This window comes from Acanthochromis polyacanthus, chromosome 11, assembly GCF_021347895.1.
Source record: "Acanthochromis polyacanthus isolate Apoly-LR-REF ecotype Palm Island chromosome 11, KAUST_Apoly_ChrSc, whole genome shotgun sequence".
In the NCBI taxonomy this organism is placed as follows: Eukaryota; Metazoa; Chordata; class Actinopteri; family Pomacentridae; genus Acanthochromis; species Acanthochromis polyacanthus.
The window spans coordinates 2,628,446-2,646,439 of NC_067123.1; the positions used below are offsets into that span (position 1 = coordinate 2,628,446).

The 17,994-nt window shown below is 37.4% G+C and overlaps 1 protein-coding gene and 1 long non-coding RNA gene across 8 annotated transcripts in view; both read left to right on the forward strand.

The window, feature by feature from the left end:
• The window catches only part of hivep1 (HIVEP zinc finger 1), a 77,609-nt gene that overhangs the window by 9,428 nt on the left and 50,187 nt on the right, over window positions 1-17,994 (forward strand). The gene's annotated exons all lie outside the window — the stretch shown is intronic.
• On the forward strand, window positions 11,107-12,755 carry LOC127536133 (uncharacterized). Of its 6 annotated transcripts, XR_007945118.1 has the most exons (5): window positions 11,107-11,211; window positions 11,318-11,423; window positions 11,530-11,614; window positions 11,668-12,091; window positions 12,198-12,755. It is a non-coding gene; the product is annotated as an uncharacterized LOC127536133 (long non-coding RNA). The 6 variants fall into 6 exon arrangements; XR_007945116.1 differs by having other exon boundaries at window positions 11,107-11,349; window positions 11,456-11,614; XR_007945117.1 differs by having other exon boundaries at window positions 11,107-11,349; window positions 11,456-11,614; window positions 11,668-11,932; window positions 12,039-12,755.

Below are 17,994 nucleotides of genomic sequence, written 5' to 3' on the forward strand. Positions count from 1 at the left end.
AAAACACAATAATAAATCTCGATAAAATATTGTAAAAATACAGTAAAAATACAGAAAAAATACAGTTAAAGCATAATAAAAATACAGTAAAATATAATCCAAATATTAAAAAATACTGTCAAAATATTTTTAAAAATACAGTAAAAAATAGTAAAAATCCCATAAAACATAGTAAAAATACAGAAAAAATATATCGTAAAAATGCAGTAAAAATCTCTTAAAAATACGGTAAAAATCTGACAAAACACAATGAAAAATAAAGTAAAGAAAATAGCTAAAATATGATAAAAAATACAGTAAAAAATACAGTAAAAATCTAATAAAAATACAGTAAAAATATAATCCAAACATTAAAAAATACTGTAAAAATATAGTTAAAAATACAGTAAAAAAATATAGTAAAAATCCCGTAAAACATAGTAAAAATACAGTAAAAATCTGACAAAACACAATGAAAAATAAAGTAAAAAAATAGCTAAAGTATGATAAAAAAATACAGTAAAAATCTAATAAAACTACAGTAAAAATCTAATAAAAATACAATAAAAATCTTGCAAACATACAGTGAAAATATAGTAAAAATATACACTATCGTTCAAAAGTTTGGGGTCACCCAGACAATTTCATTACAATTTCAGCTAGAACAGTCATTTACCACATGAATGTCTGCACTGGATTTATTATTAATATAATGTTGTTTTCTTTGGAAAAAATCTGCTTTTCTTTCGTAATAAGGACGTTTCTCAGTGACCATAAGCCTTTGAACGGCAGTGTAAACCTCCACCAGCTGCTCCTCCTCTGCTCTAAATACTTTTATTTTCTGTTGTTATGGTTGAAGACAAACTTCAGGTTCATGTTTCTCTGCGTTAGTTTTCAGTGTTTCCTGCTCACGGCCAAACGTTTGTGGTTTCAGAGTCTTTCTAAATATAGAACAACCCTGACAGGAATCTATTCACCATCTACACAAACAGAAGAATTTATCAGCATGTTTAGTTTTTATTTCTCTGCTCCCACGCTTCACATTTTCCTGCTGTGCCATTAATAAAGACTTATTTAAAGCTGCTAACTCGAGGGATTGTGATGCTGATTTCTGGTTTTAAACTGAGAGTTTCTTGTTTCTGAGCAGCAGGACGTCACACTGACCTGTTAGTGTCACGTGTTTCATATCAGACAGCTTGTTTTCTTCTTCTCAGCTCATTAAATATAAAATAATCGGTCGTCAGTTAGTTTCTGACAGCTGCAGTGGATGAAAAGTCTCCGTCAGCGTCTGTATTCTGTAGATTTTCACATGAAAGCAGCTCAGTACTGACTTTACTGCTGGAGGAATTCTGACTCTGAACATCGTTTTATGTCTTTAAAGTCGCATTCTGTCACTTTAAAATGTGCTTTTAGTTGTTTTTGATGTTGTCCAAAGTAGTTTGTGGTTGTTTTTGTGTCTTTTTGAGGTACTTTTCTGTATCTTTGTAGTCGTATTCCAGCTCTTAAGGTTGTTTTAAGTCTTCAAAGTCATTTTTTTACCAATGTGAAGTGTGTTTTTTGTCATTTTTCTGTGTTGTCTGATGTCATGTTGTAGGTTTGTGGCTCTTTGTGGTTGCTTTCTACGTGTTTGTAGACATTTCCTTTTGTGTCTTTGAGGTAATTTTTTAGCTTGTGTTTTTGTCAGACGTCTTTCTTTGGTTGTTTTTGTGTTTTTTTCAAGATTTTCTGGATCTTTGAAGTCATTTTTTGGCTGTTTTACATCTGATTGCTATTTCTGGTGTTGTAAGTTATCTGATGTCTTTTTGTAGTTTTTTTTTGTATCTTTGTTGTTGTTTTCTGGCTCTTTAGGTCTTTGAAGACTTGGAATAAACTCTGTTTTGTAGAGCTCTAGACATTAGCATAAATACAGTATACTTTTTGTGATTTGCAACAAAATTAGAGACACTACAAACATTCTCTGTGCTTTTCTGACATTTTCTGAGCATTAAGGATGTTTTATGTGTTTTAATTTCATTGTTTTGTCAATTTGAAGTGAGATTTGAGTCTTTTTGTGAGGACTTTATTTGGGTGGATTATTATAAAGTTTAACAGGAAACCAATGGCAAACATCACTGACATTACAAATGTTTTCTGTCTTTGTGCATTTAGTTGTTTTTGTGTTGTTTTTTTTTTTTATGTCTGATGTCTGTAGTTGTTAATGTGTCTGTTTTAGGTCACTAAAGTCATATTTTGTCAATTTAAAGTGTGTTTTGTGACGTCATCGCAATTATTTGCACTGTAAGGTGTCTTTTGTAGTTGTTTTGGGGTCTTTTTCAGGTAGTTTTCTGTATCTTTGTAGACATGTTCCAGCTCTTTAGGTTGTTTTAGGTCTTAAAAGTCATTTTTAGCAGTGTGATTGTTTTGGGTTCTACGTTGTCTGATGTCTTTTTATATCTTTGTTGTCGTTTTCAGACTCTTCAGGTTGTTTGGTGTCTTTGAAGTCATTTTTTAGTTTGTGTTTTTCGTCAGACGTCTTTTCTTGGTTGTTTTTATGTCTTTTTGAGGCTGTTTTCTGTATCTTTGTACTAATTTTCAAACTCTTCAGGTTGTTTGGTGTCTTTGAAGTCATTTTTTAGTTTGTGTTTTTCGTCAGACGTCTTTTCTTGGTTGTTTTTGTGTCTTTTTGAGGCTGTTCTCTGTATCTTTGTACTAATTTTCAAACTCTTCAGGTTGTTTGGTGTCTTTGAAGTCATTTTTTAGTTTGTGTTTTTCGTCAGACGTCTTTTCTTGGTTGTTTTTATGTCTTTTTGAGGCTGTTCTCTGTATCTTTGTACTAATTTTCAAACTCTTCAGGTTGTTTGGTGTCTTTGAAGTCATTTTTTAGTTTGTGTTTTTCGTCAGACGTCTTTTCTTGGTTGTTTTTATGTCTTTTTGAGGCTGTTTTCTGTATCTTTGTACTAATTTTCAAACTCTTCAGGTTGTTTGGTGTCTTTGAAGTCATTTTTTAGTTTGTGTTTTTCGTCAGACGTCTTTTCTTGGTTGTTTTTGTGTCTTTTTGAGGCTGTTCTCTGTATCTTTGTACTAATTTTCAAACTCTTCAGGTTGTTTGGTGTCTTTGAAGTCATTTTTTAGTTTGTGTTTTTCGTCAGACGTCTTTTCTTGGTTGTTTTTATGTCTTTTTGAGGCTGTTCTCTGTATCTTTGTACTAATTTTCAAACTCTTCAGGTTGTTTCGTGTCTTTGAAGTCATTTTTTAGTTTGTGTTATTCGTCAGACGTCTTTTCTTGGTTGTTTTTTGTCCCTTTGAGGCTGTTCTCTGTATCTTTGTTGTCATTTTCTGACTCTTCAGGTTGTTTGGTGTCTTTGAAGTCATTTTTTAGTTTTGTGTTTTTCGTGAGACGTCTTTTCTTGGTTGTTTTTGTGTCTTTTTGAGGCTGTTCTCTGTATCTTTGTACTAATTTTCAAACTCTTCAGGTTGTTTGGTGTCTTTGAAGTCATTTTTTAGTTTGTGTTTTTCGTCAGACGTCTTTTCTTGGTTGTTTTTGTGTCTTTTTGAGGCTGTTCTCTGTATCTTTGTACTAATTTTCAAACTCTTCAGGTTGTTTCGTGTCTTTGAAGTCATTTTTTAGTTTGTGTTTTTCGTCAGACGTCTTTTCTTGGTTGTTTTTTGTCCCTTTGAGGCTGTTCTCTGTATCTTTGTTGTCATTTTCTGACTCTTCAGGTTGTTTGGTGTTGGCTCTGTTCTATAGAGTTTAAATGCGACAGCAGATTGTTGATTTTACACTAAAACTGTCGCTTCACTTTCACTTCCTGTCTGCTGCCTGCTAATGAACATGGAGGCTGTCAAACTCATCATACCACCTTTATTCTTCTCGTTAAGGTGGGATTACTGTGGTGTGAAGCTCTGCTCCTGCTATAAACAGAGGATTGTGGGTTTACTTTGTGTGTCTAAATGCTCGTTTTAACACACAGAGTGTGTTTGTGCATCGTTTTCTACAGCGGCTATCGTGTGACGGAGCCAAGCGTTAGCGGCAGGCGTGAATGAAGCAGAGTCTGGTGTTTAGGAACGTGTGAACATCAGCAGATCTTTAGACTAAAACACAATAACGCACGAGGCCAACATGTTGGAGCTGAAGGAGCATATGGGAGCGCTACGGAGCCTCCGATTGGCTGCAGGGATGGCGTGTTGTGTGGAGAAGTGACAGATTTGCGTGTGGACAGACGTTAGCGCTTCACAGTTCTGCGGTTCTGCAGCGTTCCATGCTGGGTGTGAAAACTGCATCGGTGCCATCCCAGCAGTCGATCCACGCCGAGCAGCCACAGTCTGTTTGTTTATCATGACAACACTTCCTGTGTGCGTTCTTTAATGGCCACACTGGGCCAAACCGCAGAAATAATCCACAGCTAGAACAGTTCTTCAGTCCGGCCGACAGAGGACGATAGAAACGGTCCTCAGGTCTGTTTGAACGGCGACCGGTTCCTGATTTCTGCTGGAATTAGATCTGGATTCATGATGATTAGCGTCTGAACAGTTAGAAATAAGACTTAAAAAGGAGCTAAATTAGAAACCTTTGAGTTTGTGTGTTTTTAAAATAGTCTGGTCATGTCGTGTCCTTCCAGGTCTTTTTTGTGTTTTTCAAAGATGTCTCTTTGGTGTAGTTTTTCGTCTCTTTTAAATAGTTTGTGGTTATTTTATGGCTTTTGGATTCTTGATTGTGTGTTGTTATGCTGTCTGATGTCTCTTTGTTGTCATTTTGTGTCATTTTTGGGGTCCTTTCTGACTCTTTGAGGTCATTTTTTGTCTATTTTTAAGTGTGTTTTTGTTGTTGTAGTCATTTTATGCGCTGTAAGTACTATGATTCCTTGTTGGAGTTGTTTTTGTGTCTCTTTCAGGAGGTCTTCTGTCTCTTTGTTGTCATTTTGTGTCCTTTTAGGGGTCCTTTCTGACTCTTTGAGGTCATTTTTTGTCTTTTTTGAAGCGTGTTTTTGTTGTTGTAGTCATTTTGTGCGCTGTAAGTGTTGGAGGTGTTTTTGTGTCTCTTTCAGGAGGTCTTCTGTCTCTTTGAGCTCATTTTTGTCTCTTTGTGGTCATTTTGTGTCATTTTCAGGTCATTTTCTGTCTGACTCCAGGTTGTTTCGTATCTTTAAGGCCATTTTTTTTTGTCAGTTTGAGGTGTTTTTTCTGTTGTACTCATTTTTTGTGTCATCCGTTGTCTGATTTCCATTTGTAGTTGTTTTTGTGTCTCTTCCAGAAGGTTTTGTGTATCTTTGTCGTCATTTTGTGACTCCTGATGTCATTTTCTGTCTTTATAAGCACAATGGGTCAATCTAAGGCTTGTTTTCTGTCTCTGAGGTTGTTTTATTTGAAGTTTTATCTTTGTCTTATTTGTCTCTTTGAGCACATTTTTTGTCTCTTTGTGGTCATTTTGTGTTATTTTCACATCATTTTCTGTAGGATTCAAGATTATTTTAGAACTTTGAAGTAACTTTTTGTCAGTTTGAAGTGTGTTTTTGTTGTCATGGTCATTTTTGTGTGGTACAGTCTGACCTCTTGTTGTCGTCATTTTGTGTCTCAGTGAGTTGGTTTTTGACAATTTGAAGTTTTATCTTTTCTGTCTCTTTGAGCTTGTTTTTGTCTCTTTGAGCTCATTTTGTGTCATTTTCAGGTTCTTTTTGTCTCTTTGAGCTTATTTTTTGTCAATTTGAAATGTATTTTTCTGTCAGACATTTTTTGTGTTGCAAGTTGTCTGATCTCCATTTGTAGTTGTTTTTGTGTCTCTTTCAGGAGGTTTTGTGTCTTTGTCTTCATTTTCTGACTCTTGAGGTCATTTTGTGTCTTTGTAGTCACAATCGGTCAATTTAAGAGTTGTTTTCTGTCTCTTTTCTAGTTGTTTTTGGGTTTCTTTCCAGTGGTTTTTCTGTATCTTTGTCATCATTTTCTGCCTCTTGAGGTTGTTTTGTATCTTTGTAGATATTTTCTATGATTTTCAGGTTGTTTTGTCTCTTTGAGGTCATTTTTTGTTAGTTCGAAGTGTTTTTTTTTCTGTTTTAGATATTTTTGTGTTGTCTGGTCTCCCTTTATAGTTGTTTTTGTGTCTCTCTAAGGTTGTTTTCTGTCTCTTTGAGCTCATTTTTGTCTCTTTGTAGTTGTTTTTGTGTCTCTTTCAGGAGGTGTTCTGCCTCTTGAGGTTGTTTTGTGTCTTTGTAGTCATCATCAGTCAATTTAACGGTCGTTTTCTGTCTCTTTATAGTCAACTTTTTCTTTTTCTAGTTGTTTTTGTGTCTCTTTCAGGAGGTTTTCTGCCTCTTTGTCATCATTTTGTGTCTCTGTGGTCATACTCGGTCAGTTTAACGGTTGTTTTCTGTCTCTTTGTGGTTGTGTAGTCATTTTTTTGTGCGATAGGTGCTCAGATTCCTCGTTCTAGTTGTTTTTGTAGCCTTTTCTGTGTCTTTTTTTCTGTTAATTTCTGACTCTTGAAGCCTTGTTTTTATCTCTCTACAGTCATTTTGTGCCTCTTATAGTGTGTTTTTGTCGTTGTAAATCAGTTTTTTGTGTGGTAAATTGTCTGATCTCTAGTATTTGTGTTTTTTAAGGTTGTTTTTGTTGTAATTTTCGAGCTCTTGAGGTTGTTTTGTGTCTTTGTGGTCACTCTCAGTCAGTTTGTGGTTGTTTTTTGTGGTCAGTTTTTGTATTTGAAGCCTCTGTTGTGTTGTTTTCATGAAGTAAAGACCTTAAAGGGTGCTAACTGAAGGCAGTCGGTTCATTTCCCTCCTAAATCCATCAGTCAGTGAGGCGTTAATCTGACCTCGTTCTTCTTGTTTCTTCTGCGTCTGTTTGTCTTGTTGTTGCCTTTTGACCCGGTTCATCACGTCTCCTCCATCACACAGGAAATGCTAATAGCGTAGCGCGCTATCACTGTGCTGAGGAGAATCGGTTAAAGAAGCTTCGTCAGCGTGTCCTGAAGCCTCACATGACGAAGTTAACGTCAGAAACCAGCAGCTAGACGAGGATTTGAGCTGCTTCAACTCACTGATTAATCACATCGCACAGTTTCATTCAGACTTAGAGCCTCGTACAGCTGCAAGAATCCCATTTTAACGTCATTAAATCTGAATTATTTCACCGACAGCAGGTCGAGCTGAATATTTCACAGTAATTCTCTGCTTTTAACATCATTTCTTATTGTTTTAATTTACACAAACAGCCCTGCAGTGAATCTGTGGTGAAAAACAGTCAATCAGCTTTTCTTTGCTTTGTGTCTTCAGTGTTGAGTATTTTGGTCGTACAGGTTCATGATTTCTTCTGTTATCACACGACAAGTCGCTTTTTGAGCTACAAGAATAAAAAATTACACACAAAAGAACAAAATAATTTACGCCAATGCAACATAAAAGACATCGTTTGTCTGTAAAAAGTGAGAAAATAAAGAAAAACCCTTGGTTTTATCACCATTTAGCCCAAAAGTGTAATTAGGTGTCATGTTTTTTCCACAAAATAAACCATACCCCAAAGAAATTCACAGTTTTTGATATTATCACTTGAATTGTGTTAATTTAAAATGATCCTAAAATATATTTTGCCCTATTTTGAACCAAAAATGTGTTCAATGTTGAGCATTTTTGTTGTTCAGGTTCATGGTTTCTTGTGTTATCACATGAAAAGTTGCTTTTTGAGCTAAAAATTTAACATTTCTGACTGATTTTAGAGTTTATTTAGAACAAACTCACCTAAGAAGACACTGTTTGTCTGTAAAAAATAGAAAATGAGGAAAAAGACTCAATTTTTATCACCATTCAGCCCAGAAAAGTGCATTTAGGTGTCTAAAAAAATGATCCAAAACCCAAAGAAATTTACCTTTTTTGGTGTTTTTGCTCCACAAATGAAGCAGTTGGATCAAAGGTAAACATGCTAAAATATATTTCGCTCTATTTTGAATCATAAACTGTAAAAATCCTCTGATATTCTTATTATTATTAGTGACTCATATCCACATATATTTAGTGCTTTAGCTGTCAGCGTGGCAGAAAGGTGTGAATTCATCTCTGCTCCTGTTTTCAGGTGTTAATATTTAATGTTTATTTAGAGTCATTAATGAAATCAGCTGTAAATAAAACCCACCTGATGTTTGGAGCCATGAACAGGAATATTAAATATATATTCAGATAAAACCAGAATCAGAAATATAAACCGGCTGAAGGTTAACAGGAGAGAAAACGTTTTATTCTGGTGGGAAACTTCCTGTCTGGATTTTTATCAGGAAACACAAACCTGTTCTCTATGTTCTTATTATTTTAACACGTTATTTTGTCTGTAATTAATTAATTAATGCGTTAAAGTCCCAGCCCCACTTCAGACTAGTGGTGAGAAAAAGTCCAAAATCCACGTTTTAGAATTTATTTCACTGCATTTTCTCTGTTTGTGACGAGAAAATATAAGTTTTTTTTCTCATCTTCTGAATCAGAAATCTCCTCATCAGCAGCACTTAGAGACACCAAACTTTAAAGATTTATTCCTTTCTGAAGGTTTTTACTGAGGAATGTGTTCATGTTTAAATATTAGTAGTTAAACACAACAAAAATGGATTTTTATCAGCTGTTGACAGTAGTTTTGGATTCATGAAGCGATAAAAACAGATTTATAGAATATTTTATTCCTGAAAACAGTCTGCAGTATTTTCTGATTTACTTTGTGCTCAGTAAAAACATTTAAATCTGATGCATCAGTGAGAAGTTCTAGTTCAGGAAATGAATCTAAATGAGGTGATATTTAATAAATAATGCTGGGTTTGGACCTGATGTTTGTCTTCATGTAAATCATTTGTTTTAAAAAACGGTCCAGATCTCTTCAGATTAAACTCTGCAGCGCTGGTGTCGTGTTTTTATTTCAGTTTCTAAATGACTTCAGGAATAATTTTCTGTTTCTCTTCTGCTTTTTGTCTCTTAGTGGTCAAACATCAGAACAAAACATCCGATGAACTCAACTGTAGGAAAGGTCAGTTAGGGACAATAGGATGGCTTTAAAAGCTATAAAACTATGATAAATGTACTAAATACTACAATAAAACTATAAAAGTATGATAAATGTACTAAATACTACAATAAAACTATAAAACTATGATAAATGTACTAAATACTACAATAAAACTATAAAAGTATGATAAATGTACTAAATACTACAATAAAACTATAAAACTATGATAAATGTACTAAATACTACAATAAAACTATAAAAGTATGATAAATGTACTAAATACTACAATAAAAACTGTAAAACTATGATAAAATGTACTAAATACTACAATAAAACTATAAAGCTATAATAAAATGTACTAAATACTGCAATAAAAACTATAAAAGTATGATAAATGTACTAAATACTGCAATAAAACTATAAAAGTATGATAAATGTACTAAATACTGCAATAAAACTATAAAAGTATGATAAATGTAGTAAATACTACAATAAAAACTTTTAAAATAATTTTTAATACAATTAATAAATGATTATTTTTATTCGTATCAAAATAATATGTAATTCTATAAATAATTTTATAAATAAAAAGAATATTAATAATACCAATAATGATAGTATTATTAATAATATATGAATTATATTTATTCTTTAATTTTTAGTTAATTAATTTACATAAAAATAGAAATGTAAATATATTTAAAAATGCTGCAAAATTATGTTTTTAAAAATAATTCATATTTTTTAAAAATATAATAATGATAATAATAATAATTAATATTATTATTAAAATCAATTAATTTACAGTTTTGATCTGTTTCATTAGTTTGAACATTTTAACTGAGATCTGTGATGATTAAATAGAAATGATTATTAATGGGGTTATTAATGAGATATAAGCTGTGTTTATTTCCTGGTGGTTAAATGAGGCGTCTCTGCTTTAAAAACATGAGTGATGTTGGTTTCCCCTCATAGCTGCTCCTGTTTATGTGAGCAGCAGCTCAACATGAAGAGTTAACTCGCTCTCTACTTGTCGTGTCTCGTTCAGCAGCCAAACCAGTGTTTCCGTTCAGTCCTTTAAATTGCACAGATCCTCACAAAGAGGCAGGAATGAGGAGGTTTTAGCAACGGTAGCTACAACAGACGGGCCGGGACCAGTCCAGAGGTTCAGAGGGATGTCCTCAGAGCTGCAGTCAGTCGGAGTGGATGTTAAAGAGCTTTAATTCTGCTGCTGAAGGAAAGCGACTGTCCCGCTGGTGTGAGCTCTGATACTGAACGTTTTAATCTAAGTGGAGGGCGGCTCCTCCCCTCAGGGTAACTAACGGCAACTTCCCCAACACCTGGAAACATCTGCAGCTCAGGAACCGCTCTGTCAGCTGCTAATTAAAGTCATCATTAAATAAATACGGATCGTCCCAGACCTGGAGGACGTTTTACATCCCATAATCCACGTATTAAACCCTAAAACATCAGTAGTTCTGAGACCAAATCTATAAAAACTAGGAGAAAAGAATGTTTAAAATGTTTTAAATACCAAATAAGTCTGGAGTTTTTCTCTTGTCCCCCTGATGACCAAACTGGATCTCTGATAAAACACTTAGAATCTAATTTAAATCTACTTTTATGGTTTTATTTTTCATTCATGTCTCTGTATTTGTGGGAACATTTTTTAATCAACATAATATTTTAAATAATTATTATTATTCATAGAATCTGTCCCTCATGTTAGCACAACCTGGTGATGATGGTTTAGTCATTTTGCATCTTGTTTTTGTCGTTTTCTGTCTTGTTTTTGTCGTTTCCATCCTCCAACAGTGTTCCTACAGAATGAGTAGATCAAATCTATGTCCTCTCTTCTATTTTCCATCTTTTCATCCATTGTCAGCCTTGATTGAATGTCTCTCTCTACCTCATATTATCAGGATCAGACTCATTCTTTGGACTGTTTTCCATCAGTGGTCAGCAGTAACAGCTAGCTAAATATCTAGCTTCTACTGCTGAGAAAAAGATCACATTAGCATGGATTAGAGTAGGGTTAGCAACAACACAGAAACATGGAATAAAGATGAGACAATCAATAACTATTATTGATCAATGTGGAGCAGAAAGGTTCGTTTTTCAGACATTTTGAGGCCCAGATGTTCTGGAATGATCCAGCTCTGAGTTGGTCTCCTCAGGTTGATCTTCTGATGCTGAAGCTCTGCTGCAGGTCTCTGGTTGGTCTCCTCAGGTTGATCTTCTGCTGGTGAAGCTCTGCTGCAGGTCTCTGGTTGGTCTCCTCAGGTTGATCTTCTGCTGGTGAAGCTCTGCTGCAGTTCTCTGGTTGGTCTCCTCAGGTTGATCTTCTGCTGGTGAAGCTCTGCTGCAGTTCTCTGGTTGGTCTCCTCAGGTTGATCTTCTGCTGGTGAAGCTCTGCTGCAGGTCTCTGGTTGGTCTCCTCAGGTTGATCTTCTGCTGGTGAAGCTCTGCTGCAGTTCTCTGGTTGGTCTCCTCAGGTTAATCTTCTGCTGGTGAAGCTCTGCTGCAGGTCTCTGGTTGGTCTCCTCAGGTTGATCTTCTGCTGGTGAAGCTCTGCTGCAGGTCTCTGGTTGGTCTCCTCAGGTTGATCTTCTGCTGGTGAAGCTCTGCTGCAGGTCTCTGGTTGGTCTCCTCAGGTTGATCTTCTGCTGGTGAAGCTCTGCTGCAGGTCTCTGGTTGGTCTCCTCAGGTTAATCTTCTGCTGGTGAAGCTCTGCTGCAGGTCTCTGGTTGGTCTCCTCAGGTTGATCTTCTGCTGGTGAAGCTCTGCTGCAGGTCTCTGGTTGGTCTCCTCAGGTTGATCTTCTGCTGGTGAAGCTCTGCTGCAGGTCTCTGGTTGGTCTCCTCAGGTTGATCTTCTGCTGGTGAAGCTCTGCTGCAGGTCTCTGGTTGGTCTCCTCAGGTTGATCTTCTGCTGGTGAAGCTCTGCTGCAGGTCTCTGGTTGGTCTCCTCAGGTTGATCTTCTGCTGGTGAAGCTCTGCTGCAGGTCTCTGGTTGGTCTCCTCAGGTTGATCTTCTGCTGGTGAAGCTCTGCTGCAGTTCTCTGGTTGGTCTCCTCAGGTTGATCTTCTGATGCTGAAGCTCTGCTGCAGGTCTCTGGTTGGTCTCCTCAGGTTGATCTTCTGCTGGTGAAGCTCTGCTGCAGGTCTCTGGTTGGTCTCCTCAGGTTGATCTTCTGCTGGTGAAGCTCTGCTGCAGTTCTCTGGTTGGTCTCCTCAGGTTAATCTTCTGCTGGTGAAGCTCTGCTGCAGGTCTCTGGTTGGTCTCCTCAGGTTGATCTTCTGCTGGTGAAGCTCTGCTGCAGGTCTCTGGTTGGTCTCCTCAGGTTGATCTTCTGCTGGTGAAGCTCTGCTGCAGGTCTCTGGTTGGTCTCCTCAGGTTGATCTTCTGCTGGTGAAGCTCTGCTGCAGGTCTCTGGTTGGTCTCCTCAGGTTGATCTTCTGCTGGTGAAGCTCTGCTGCAGTTCTCTGGTTGGTCTCCTCAGGTTGATCTTCTGCTGCTGAAGCTCTGCTGCAGGTCTCTGGTTGGTCTCCTCAGGTTGATCTTCTGCTGCTGAAGCTCTGCTGCAGGTCTCTGGTTGTGGCTCATTTTATTTCCTCCCACTTCACCAGAACCGGTGCAGACTCTCAGTTTGAATGTCTGTCAAAGTGTTTATCAGACGTTTGGTGACTAATTCTGCATCTAACCGCCCGCATGCTGCAGCTGTAAAGGTCTCGTGTGTTTCTGTTCTTCTGCTTCGTCGGTCCAGTTGTTGGGTTCAGGCTGTTCTGGTGAAATTGGAGCTAACGAACGGCGACCTGAGCAACACAAGCAGCGTTTCCCCTCCATGGGAGTCACTTTGTGTCTTGTTTTTTTTATCTTCTGTCTTCTTTTGTCTTTTTTGTGTCTTGTTTTTTTATTTGGTGTCTTGTTTTTGTCTTTTATACCTTCTTTTTGTAATTTTCTGTCTTCTTTTTGTCATTTTGTGTCTTATTTTGGTCGTTTTGTGTCTTGTTTTTGTCATTTTATGTTTTATTTTGTTGTTTTGTGTCTAATTTCTGTCATTTTGTGTCTTGTTTTGTTATTTTATGTCATATTTTGTCATTTTGTGCCTTGTTTTTGTCGTTTTGTGCCTTGTTTTTGTCGTTTTGTGTCATATTTTGTTGTTTTGTGTCTTTTTGTGTCTTTTCTTTGTCATTTTGTGTCTTTTTTGTCATTTTGTGTCATTTTTGTCGTTTTGTGTCTTTTCTTTGTCGTTTTGTGTCTTTTCTGTCGTTTTGTGTCATATTTTTGTCATTTTGTGTCATTTTGTCGTTTTGTGTCTTTTCTTTGTCGTTTTGTGTCTTGTGTTTTGTCGTTTTGTGTCGTTTTGTCTTTCTTTGTCGTTTTGAGTCATATTTTTGTCGTTTTGTGTCATATTTTGTTGCTTTGTGTCTTTTGTTGTTTTGTCTTTTCTTTGTTGTTTTGTGTCGTATTTTTGTCGTTTTGTGTCATACTTTGTTGCTTTGTGTCTTTTTTGTTGTTTTGTGTCTTTTCTTTGTCGTTTTGTGTTTTCCTTTGTCGTTTTGTGTCATATTTTTTTGTTTTGTGTCTTTTTTTGTTGTTTTGTGTCTTTTCTCTGTCGTTTTGTGTCATATTTTTGTCGTTTTGTGTCTTTTATTTGTCGTTTCATGTCTTTCCTTTGTCGTTTTGTGTCCTATTTTGTCGTTTTGTGTCTTTTCTTTGTTGTTTTGTCTTTTCTTTGTTGTTTTGTGTCATATTTTTGTCGTTTTGTGTCTTTTTTCTGTCGTTTGGTGTCTTTTTTCTGTCGTTTTGTGTCCTATTTTTGTCGTTTTGTGTCTTTTCTTTGTCAATTTGTGTCTTGTTTTTGTCTTTTCTGTCTTGTCGTTTTATGTCTTTCTTTGTCGTTTTGTGTCTTTTCTTTGTCTTTTCGTGTCATATTTTTGTCGTTTTGTGTCTTGTTTTTGTCTTTTCTGCCTTGTTGTCGTTTTGTGTCTTTTCTTTGTCATTTTGTGTCTTTTCTTTGTCGTTTTGTGTCTTTTCTTTGTCATTTTGTGTCTTTTCTTTGTCGTTTTGTGTCTTTTCTTTGTCGTTTTGAGTCATATTTTTGTCGTTTTGTGTCATATTTTTGTCGTTTTGTGTCTTTTCTTTGTCAATTTGTGTCTTGTTTTTGTCTTTTCTGCCTTGTCGTTTTATGTCTTTCTTTGTCGTTTTGTGTCTTTTCTTTGTCTTTTCGTGTCATATTTTTGTCGTTTTGTGTCTTGTTTTTGTCTTTTCTGCCTTGTTGTCGTTTTGTGTCTTTTCTTTGTCATTTTGTGTCATATTTTGTTGCTTTGTGTCTTTTTGTTGTTTGTGTCTTTTCTTTGTCGTTTTGTGTCTTTTCTTTGTTGTTTTGTGTCCTATTTTTGTCGTTTTGTGTCTTTTCTTTGTCGTTTTGAGTCATATTTTTGTCGTTTTGTGTCATATTTTTGTCGTTTTGTGTCTTTTCTTTGTCATTTTGTGTCTTGTTTTTGTCTTTTCTGCCTTGTCGTTTTGTGTCTTTCTTTGTCTTTTTGTCTTTTCTTTGTCGTTTTGTGTCTTTCTTTGTCTTTTCTTTGTCGTTTTGTGTCTTTTCTTTGTCGTTTCGTGTCATATTTTTGTCGTTTTGTGTCTTGTTTTTGTCTTTTCTGCCTTGTTGTCGTTTTGTGTCTTTTCTTTGTCCTTTTGTGTCATATTTTGTTGCTTTGTGTCTTTTTTGTTGCTTTGTGTCTTTTTTGTTGTTTTGTCTTTCTTTGTCGTTTTGTGTCTTTTCTTTATCGTTTTGTCTTTTTTGTTGTTTTGTGTCTTATTTTTGTCGTTTTGTGTCTTTTTTCTGTCGTTTTGTGTCATATTTTTGTCGTTTTGTGTCTTTTCTTTGTCGTTTTTTGTGCTGTTCGGCCTGCAGAGCTTCTTCCTGGAATCGGGCCGTTTCATGCTGGCGGCGTGGAAAGGTGAGCGCTGGCGTGGGTAATGACGAGGGGAAAGAACAGGGAGGTGGGATTTTCCTCTGCTGGTGTCGACACACAGACCCAGAATAGAGGCAGAAATCCTGCAGAGGATGGAGCCGGTGGCGAGGAGTGGGGTCACGTGACGGACGGGACGGGCAACAAAACCTGCCTCTGTTGGGAAGCTGCTTCATGATGGAAGGAAAATGTGATGCCGGTCAAAGCTGCTGGAAGTTGGAGAGAAATAAAAAAATAAATGAATGAAAAAGCTTTGGGGAAAAAAAAACTGCTGGAATTAGAAAAGCAAACCCGGAGCTGCCAGCCGGAAAGCCTTTTAGGGAGCTGTGTGGGCGCTGGGCGGCGTGCAGCTGCATCGGTGTGTGTGCGGCGCTGGCGATGCCTCGTGGAGGGGTTGCCACGGAAACAGGCAGCATGAGTCTCGGTCTGCAGGTGCTGTTCTGGTGTCCGACTGCTGGAACCTCCAACCAATGAGGAGGGAGGAAGGAGAAGACTGGCAGAAAGAGGATCAGAGGGTAGAAACGGGCTGAGCCGGGGTTATTCTGGATGTTAACGGGGGTAAATATTTACATTATAAACAGAGGGAGACTTTAAAGACCGTTACAGACGAGAATCATCTGTTATCTACACACCTTAATACTCATCAGGGTCATGGGGGGCGGAGTCTATCAGCTGACTGGAGGTTCACCTGGACAGGTAACAGTCTAGCACAGGGCTACACATGGAGACAAACATTCACACCTACAGATAATTTAAACCAGGTTAGTTCCACATCCATCCAGTCTGATCTCCAGTGAAACCAGTAAAACCAGTAAAACCAGTAAAACCACAGCATAATAACCTCTAAATAACCACAACTCCTAATGGTTCCTTTGTTTTACTGCAGAAATGTTCACATTTAAGGAATTATCTTTTTACTAAACATCATGAACAACCTGAAATTTATGAAGAAAAATAAATTCAGTTTCATCAACATTCATCCTCAGTTTATCATTTCCTCATTACAACTTCCAGATCACAGAGTGTCTACAAAGGAACACAACATTTAGTCACCTGGAGCTGAACCATGGAGGATTTACTGGAGGATCACAACCACAGAAGAAGACAAAGAAAGACACAAAACAACAAAAACAAGACAACATATTACAAAAATGAGACACAAAACTTGTCATGGTCAAGAAATTATTTTAAATTTATAGATTTACTAATTTACAATCTGCAGTTAATGTCTTCTCTGTAGTTTTTACACTTTGAGGACCGGATTGGACCCTCTGGAGGACCACTTTTGGTCCACGGCCTCATGTTGGACCCTCTGGAGGACCGCTTTTGGTCCACGGGCCTCATGTTGGACACCCCTGGTTTAGAATCACCAGTTAACGTGGTCAAATCCTGGGAAGGCCGGGATGCAAACCGGGGATCTTCTAGCTCTGAGGCGACAGTGCCAACCACTGATCCACTGTCCAGCCCCTTAATCAGATCAGCTCATTAGAAATTTGGGGTAAAAGTCTCTCAGTCTGAACTAAAAACCTTCAGATGGACATAAAAACACAGAGAAACATCCAGAGAACATTCAGGAGATAAAAGCTGCTTTACTTCCTTCAGTCTGTTTGTCAGCTGACAGGTCATTAAGTGGAATAATTGACTCGTCTTTTCAGTGAAAAAAAAGTCAAAAATGTTCAGTTCCAGCTCCTCAAATGAGAGGGTTTGATGTTTTCTTCCTTCTTAATTCACTCCATCCACTGTCAGAACAGTGATCAGCTGATAAAGTGACAGCTGATCAATAATCGTTGCTGCTCTAATCTATCATTTATGAGGCGACATTTGTCTTCCTAACAGCTCGTCTGTGTTGAAATGATTGTTGAATACGGCAGAAATCTGCTGTTTGTGCTCTGAAAGGTCGACTTGTGAAGTTCAATCAGGCCTAATTTAATTATCAGCGGTTCTGATCGTTGTGTTCTGGATTCTGAAGGAAACTCTGAAAAATGACGTCTTGGATTCATCTAAAAGTGAAGTAAGTTCCGTTTACAGTTGCAGAGAAGAAAAGAAACCAGAAAATGCTGACAGTGATGAAGCTGGAGGCTGAGGGTTCTGGTTCTACCCCCGTCCACAGGAAGTCTACCTGGAGGACCAGAACCAGACCACTGGATCACAGATGGTTTCTGTCTGATGCATTTATTAACACAAGAATATAAACACTTAGATGTTTCTGAAGGACAGTATTCCTGAACTTGTCGTATTTTGTCCTTTAGCTTGAAGCAGTGAAAGACTTTAGCTGGCTGTTTTATATATAATTTTTTAAAAAGCATTGATTGGATGTTTTCAGGTTCAGAAGCCTGTCATGCGTGTTGCAGTCATGGGAAAGGCCAGTTTGTCTCGTGTAGTTTTCTTTGAACAGCTGGGTGCTGTCAGCTGTGAGGACGTCCATCCTGAGGTCCTCTGGTTTGGAACTCCTCCTCTGTGATTCGTCATCATTTTCCAGTCAGCTCCCATCATGCATTGATTCATCAGAGCCTTGTGTCTGTTTATGAACGCAGCGTTTAGTATTAATGGCAGCGGTTTGCTGCAGCTCGCTGCCTAATTAATTCAAAGTCAGGGTCTTTATTCCGCTCACGGAGGAGCCGTTCCATCTGGGGCATTAATGTTTCCTCCAGTGATTATGTAGAATTAAAGATCACGGTTCTAGTGAAGGTTCTGCTCGGTATTCAGGACTGCTGTGGCTCCAGATGTTAGGAGGGCAGGTGTGCTGAGGGTGGCTGTGGTTTCCTTCAGGTCACACTGACTGCAGCCGGCCAATCAGAGCGCAGAAGAATGAGTAACCCTGTCAGAGGATCTCCATCACAGATTCTGTCCTCGCTGGGCCTCTCAGCAGAAAGACGAGACGTTTTAACAGCGAAGTGCGTTTAGCAGCACAACAAGCAATTTGAAATGATTGGAGAAGATTGCAGCGAGTGTTTTGTTGTGTTCACTGAGGACGTTTGTTGATGAGAGCTGTGGAGACAATAGAAGCTGCAGAAAAACAAGAAATGTAACAGTAGTTATTACCCCGTCAAGGAACGGTGGAGTTATGTGATAATCTACATCTGTCTGT